At 53.5% G+C, this 6,989-nt stretch overlaps 1 protein-coding gene across 2 annotated transcripts in view; it reads right to left on the bottom strand.

The window, feature by feature from the left end:
• Window positions 1-5,193, bottom strand: part of KMT5B (lysine methyltransferase 5B) — a 55,088-nt gene extending 49,895 nt beyond the window's left edge. The window contains exon 1 of one of the 2 annotated variants that reach the window (XM_052661839.1): window positions 5,109-5,193. The gene's annotated coding sequence lies outside the window, so the exon portion shown is untranslated. Of the gene's footprint in view, window positions 1-4,818; window positions 4,944-5,108 lie in introns of those variants that run through there. The other variant, XM_052661838.1, reaches the window with a different exon arrangement.
• Between the last annotated feature and the right edge of the window lie 1,796 nt (window positions 5,194-6,989).

Consider the following 6,989-nt stretch of genomic DNA (forward strand, 5'->3'; position numbering starts at 1 on the left):
AGACTATGTAAACCTATTGGAGAGATGGCAAAGTGACTAAGTTAGCTCTTAGAAGTGAGAAAATGGGTGGTGATTAAGTGTAAAAGAGCATACTTTAGAATTGCAAGTGGTGTCAGAGATTAATGTTAAGCTGTTTTACAGATGAAGAAACTAAGGCCTGGCTCCATCAATGCTTTAAACAAGGAGGAGCAGACTGGGACACAGGTATCGACTCTTACTCCAGCGGCCCTTCATCCAGCCCCGGGACTGTCTGTCTAGCTATACTATGAAATCATGCACATCCTCAGAGAAGACCGTGCAGTGCTTGCGTCTGCGTCCGTCTCACGCAGCCGCTGCCAGCCCCCAATGTGGCTGGCACGGGAGACAGAGGCAGCGAGTGACCAAAGTCCTCCAGCGGCCCCAGGAGCCCTTCAACCCAATGGGAGGAAAATCATGAAGCAAAACATAATTCAGAGCATCAATGACTATGGAAATCAGTGACTTTTTTTCCATTCTGTGAGAATATTTTAGAATTAACGCAAACAGTTCTGCTTCCATCACCAACTATATAAAGACAATATATCCACTGCCTCTGAGCAACATGGGGATCAAAACAAAAGTGTTTTTATTTTTAAACTAGACATTAATGTGGGTTTAGAAAAACAAAGTAATGAGTCTTTCCTGTACAGATGGATTCTCTCTATTCCACACCTTTAAAATAGTAAAGTCCTGTAAAGCAAGTTAAATAAGATGTGCGTGACTAAAATTTGAGGACGTGTCTGTTGAATAAAACAAGATACATTTGTAAGTGAAAAGTTACTCAGACTTTCTGTAATCTGATTTGGACAAAGACAAACTCCAGTCACATTAGTAGAAAAATACAGAGTTAAGATATTGGTTAAATATGACCATTTCCTCTCAACCAACACTTCTAATCTGCTGCTGCTAAGTCACTTCAGGTGTGTCCGACTCTGTGCGACCCCACAGACGGCAGCCCACCAGGCTCCCCCTGTCCCTGGGATTCTCCAGGCAAGAACACTGGAGTGGGTTGCCATTTCCTTCTCCAACGCATGAAAGTGAAAAGTGAAAGTGAAGTCGCTCAGTCGTGTCCGACCCTTAGCGACCCCATGGACTGCAGCCTACCAGGCTCCTCCATCCATGGGATTTTCCAGGCAAGAGTACTGGAGTGGGGTGCCATTGCCTTCTCCGTCTAATCTTCTAGGAAACACGAAATTACGGGGAAAGGGCTTATAGTAAGAACTCAAATAAAACCAGATTTGTAAAGGGTTTTGTTTTTGGAGGGGGGTTGGGGGGAAAGGAATGTAGAGTTGATAGAATTTAAAGAAAGTTGTGAAACTTGCCTAAGCCCAGTGGAACTCCTCACTTGTTCACTAGGACCCTTCCTTGTACAGCTTGTTCCATGGAGCTCGGTCATGAAACCACAGGGTTCAATTCACATTTCATACTTAAGAGCTTCAGAGTATGTTTTTTAAGATTTAAAAGTTGACAGTCTATCCAAGAAAAAAGTTACTTTTCAAATCACTGTGTTTAATGGTTAGAACTCCTGATACTTGCAATTTAAAGTGCACTGGCTAGCTTTACACAGTAGTAAATTTAAGTGTGTGCTTTTTATTGCAATTAAAACCATATCCTACACCAAGACACATCAGCAAATACATTTTCCCTCCAAATAAAAAGTAACTAAAAATCAGGCCGAAAAACTGAGTTACATCTTTACACATAAAACTTCTACTGCACAGAGCTCCACCTGAGACACAGCTATCCACGCTCTCTTCATTTCCTTAGTGTGTCTGTGGAACTAAGATACACACTGGAACAAAGACACATGGTCCCTATCTTTAACAATGTGGAAAACTTAGCAATTAGAGTGTTCCAGGGCTGACAGAGACCTGTAGCTCCTGCCCACCAAAGAAGGATTTTATGAGAGGAGAGAAAGTAAAGCTTATACATGGCAGGCAGCACAGGATAACGGAATCGACTGCATTTGTCTGAAAGGATTTGCTTTCCTAAGCCGTGTGAAGGGCATTCCTGTGGACAGGGAGCTGCTACCATGCTATACACACAAATGGCTTTGCAACACAATCAGGCCACACGCTAATGTCCCACAAGGCCACAAACTGACCCTCTAACAGAAACCAGACTCAATCCCAGATACATAGGACCCAAGGGAAAACGTGTAAACCAACATGCCCCACCCACAAAGCTCAAAGCTCAAAGACACAAACAACCTGCAGCCACTTCCTTCACATGCGTGTTCCGCTAGACCCCCACACTGCCCACTGCTATTTGCTTCCGGTGTGGAGAGTTCAAAACAAGCACTTCAGCGTGCACAAGAAGACGAATGAAAACACAGGCAAGACAGCACTTGGAAATGGCTTTGAGTTTAGTTTCAAAATTTATGGGTAAAAAATGAAGCGTAAATATCCCCATTACTCCTTTCGGTCTCAAACTATGTGGTTTTGTTGACGACAACAACGTTGTAATAATAGTAGAATGCATGTATTTTGAAGAACTACATATAAATCACCAAGCTCTATTAATAAATTACTATTTTTCATCAAGTGTCTATTGAGCACCTGCTCTGAGCAGAGAAGATAACTCAATAAGCTACCAAAAAGATGGGATGGGCAGGTAGATAACCAAATTCAATGTAACAACTGCTCAGGGAACACACAGGAGGTGTGCCTTCTAAGCTGAGAGCTGTCTCGGCACCTGTGTTAAGAGCTCTGTGTGGTGTGAAAGAGTTACCCAGAAGGTCACACTCTCATGAGGCCCTTCTGAGGAGTGTCATTCCGGGGTCTGGAGTGCAGGAGTGCTGGGCAAGACATGATCAAAAGACAGCAGAAGGGGAAATGGCTGGGGCTCGAGCTCGGACGTCAGAAGACAATGCTGAGTGATTAGAAACTGGAAAAAGGGCCTGAGTTCCCACATGAGCTGGGATCAAAGCGTTTGTGGACTTTAATCTTGGACTCTAGAGAGCCCCACAGTGACAGGACCACACCTGTGGTGAAGGGGTAAACATTTGGCTACAAAGTAAACTTGTGTCTATACTAAGTAACTCTTCAAATTCCTGGTAGGTACAAATTATCTGTGATGATTTCGGGCAAAACTGATTCCCCCTTCCTTCTTCAAAATGCTTCAGTTCAGTTCAGTTGCTCAGTTCTGTCCAACTCTTTGCCCATGAATCACAAAGCCTCCCTGTCCATCACCAACTACCGGAGTTCACGAAAACTCACTTCCATCGAGTCGGTGATGCCCTCCAGCCATCTCATCGACCGTCGTCCCCTTCTCCTCCTGCCCTTAATCCCTCCCAGCATCAGGGTCTTTTCCAATGAGTCAACTCTTCGCATGAGGTGGCCAAAGTACTGGCGTTTCAGCTTTAACATCAGTCCTTCCAATGAACACCCAGGACTGATCTCCTTTAGGATGGACTGGACCTCCTTGCAGTCCAAGGGACTCTCAAGAGTCTTCTCCAATACCACAGTTCAAAAGCATCAATTCTTCGGCGCTCAGCTTTCTTCACAGTCCAACTCTCAAATCCATACAACCATAGCGTTGACTAGACGGACCTTTGTTGGCAAAGTAATGTCTCTGCTTTTGAATACGCTATCTAGGTTGGTCATAACTTTCCTTCCAAGGAGTAAGCGTCTTTTAATTTCATGGCTGCAATCACCATTTGCAGTGATTTTGGAGCCCCAAAGATAAAGTCAATGCTTACACTTGGACAATTAATCACCAAAAGTTACAGGCGTGTTCTTACTATTAAAGACCAAAGGGGGAAGGAAAAAAAGCGCTTCAGCTGGCAACTGTTTCCATTAATGATCTTATTAAGCCATGCTCCACTGTACTTTATATCGAAACGCTTTACGTCTGAAAAAGGTCCTGATGAAAAGTAGCACAATCACAATCAATCAATTCCTCTGCGTCCTACTCTAAATAAAGATTCTCCCCCCCCTCCACCCTCCACCCGCCGCCGGAGAGAATTTCGTTTGGCAAGTTCTGAAAAACTTAATTTCAAAGAACACACGTTCGCCTCCTCGGTATTCTTTAAAAAGTTTCCCCTACTCAATGGGTCGGAAGCCAGAGCTCCAAAACTGGGTCAAACGAACCCAAACCGACAAAGAGTGACTTTCTCTGGGTCCCAAGTGCTTCTATACCGTCCCAGCAAGTCGGGTCCGGTTGTAACCTTCTTCACGTTTCCCCCACTCGCACAGTTGGGGCTGACGCGGCTCATCATCTCCGGGGATGCAGGGGACCGTATCCTCGGGACCCGAGACGCCGACAGACCGAGGGGGACCGGGCCGAAGCGCACGGGGCGGGGGGAGCCCGGGGCCAGGGAAGCCAGCCCGGGCCAAGGTGCCGGGGCCGCCGTCAGGAGAAGGCACGGACGACGGGCCCAGGAGGAGACCAGGAGTGAGGCTCCAGCCCAAACAAAAACAACCCGAAGTTGAGCGCGGCGGAGACAGCAGATTGGGCGAGACCGTTCACGGCTGCCCATTGGAGAAGAGGGAAAACAGAGTCCCCCAATCGCGAGCGGCGGGGCTGCTCCCCTCGTGCGGCCGCGGGCCGGCCCGGCGCTGCCCGGCGGCCGCTACCGCTCCCTTCCGGCCGCGGCGCCCACTGCAGGGCCCGCGCCCCCCGCTCGCCGCCGCGCCCCTCCCCCCGCCGGCCCCACCGCCCCCGCGGCCCCGGCTCCGGCCCCCCCAGCCCCGGCCCGGCGCCCCCCGCGCTCCTGCCGGCCCGCCCCCAGCCCGCCGCCCGCGGCCGGCGCCCCGCCGCCCCCCGCACGCCCGCGCCGGCGTCCGCCCCCCTGCTCACCGCCGGGCGCTACCCGTTCCTCCTCGGGGCGCGTCGAGGCCCCGCCGCCCCGCCGCTGCGCCGCTGGGGGGGGGCCCCCGCTCTGCCCAGCGACACTTCCTCGTCCCCCAAGAAAATTAATCACCAAAAATAATTCCACAGAAAAATGGGAAGAGTAGAATCCAAGATGGCGGCCCCCGCCGCAGCACCACCCGCTCCATCCGCTGTCGGGAAATGAGTCCCAGCCGCGGCCGGAGCCCCCCGCCCCCACCGCGCCGCGCCCCCCCGCGCCCCCGCGCCGCGGGCCTCACCTCGCCTCGCGCGCGGCCTCAGGGAATCCCGGAGGCAGCCGCTGGCCTGGCGACTCCGCGCCCCGGGTCCTGGCGCCGCGCGTGCCGTCTCCGGTGCCCGGGCGCCCTCACCTCATAGCCCCGGAGCCTCACCGTCCGCGCCGCAGACGCGTCGCCGCCCCCGGTGAGCCGCTCGGACGCCGCCCGGGAACGGTGGAAGGACACGAAAAGGAGTACCCTCGGCCGAGCGGAGGGACACCACTTCAGCTCGTGCCTCTTCGGCCGCCTCTGTTGCTTTTACGGGACTGGGGGTTGGGTGGGGGTGGGGGAGGCGGAGAAACCCGAGAAAGAAATGAGTTCCCCCGCCGGCTGCTTCCCGCGGCGGAGGAACAAAAAAGCGAATTTTGAGAGGACGAGGCCCGTCGTCGCTTCGCTTCGCTCGCAGCGGAGGGATTCGTATTGAGCGGTCGGAAAGGATCCCTCCGCCTCTCGCTGCCCTTTAAATCGCGGCTGGAGGCGGCGTCGCCGCGCGCCCCTCGGGCGCTACCTGGGCCTTAGGCCTCTCCGTGCGCTCGGGGTCTCACGAGGCTGCCTTCCAACCCTCAGTCCCTGGCGTAGCGGCACCCACCGGGGACCGCTTCTGAGTCAGGACGGGGGTCAGCCGTGGGGGACGGGCAGGCTTCTCGCCCGCTGCGCCTCCCGGGTGCGCCGAGACGAGGTGGCCCCCGGGGAGGCGAGCCTCTTTGTTGTGGGAGTGGGTGTCCTTGGGAGCAGATAACACCCTTCAAGACCGTGTGGGCAGCCCGAGTTCCACCGCCTCGGGTGGGAGGAAGCGGGACGTGAGCCTGCATCAACCCGGCCACTAGCTTCCTAGCGTCAGCCGGCCATTTCTTGAGCACCTACTGTGCGTCGGGTTTTCGGAGAAACGGGTTTTTCCGATTCACTCCCTCGTTGGGCAGTGCCGGTACCCAAGCATGCGGGCCCCCTCCTGGGTCTCAGGCTGGTCGGGAAGTTGTTGAGAGGCTCCCACGGGCCGGGCGCGCTGCCTCGCCCTCTGGATCCTGCCTGCGAGGTTGATGACAATGGCGCAAACTAGCAATCCTGAGAGGAGCATCTTTTCCTGGATACCAGGCACCGTTCTCAAGCTTTGGTGCCCTATCTGGTTTACAACGACTCCCAGGAGGTGGGGACCGTTTTTTCCCACTTTATACGTAGGGAGACTGAGGCATCGAGAGGTGAGGCGATCTCCAAAGTCAGTCAGGGCTTGAAGCAGAGCCCTTATCCTGATAAAAAGCGCTGAGGCCAAGAAGCTGAGGTTGCCACAAGCGGGCAGATGGCACGGTATTGGTGCCTAAACGTCTCCGCCACCCGGAAGAGTGGATATGGGTATGGAAGGAAAAGGGAGTGGTTGAGAAAGGTGAGCCCGAGAAGTGCAGAAGCCCTGGGGCTGGAGTGGGGGAGGAGGTGGTAAAGAGCCCAGCTCGGTCCTGCAGAGAGGAGGCAGGCTGAGCAGGCGGGTCCTTCTATTCCAGGAAGAGCCCCGGGCCTTCCTTGGTTTTCTGCCATTCCCAGGGCATGGCACAGAGTAGGCATGCCAGAAAAGCGGCTTCCGTGGACAGTGTCGATGACCGCAAAGTCTGTGGTCCACCAAACAACCACCACCAACACGACTGCTTACTTGATTCTCTCCCTCTTGACCTTGAGTGGCAGACATAGCGCTTATTATCCCCTTTCACAGATGCGAAATTGAGGCACAGTGATTGGCTGAGGACAGGAATCTAACAGAGGTGGAGGCGTGACTAGATCTTAAACACCAGCGCTCCTCCCACTGCCCTCACCTTGCCTCCTGGGGAAGCCCATTGGGCGGGGATGGGGCTGTGCGGGGTCTCACCACCCCTCCGG

Source organism: Budorcas taxicolor, chromosome 25 (assembly GCF_023091745.1).
Source record: "Budorcas taxicolor isolate Tak-1 chromosome 25, Takin1.1, whole genome shotgun sequence".
In the NCBI taxonomy this organism is placed as follows: Eukaryota; Metazoa; Chordata; class Mammalia; order Artiodactyla; family Bovidae; genus Budorcas; species Budorcas taxicolor.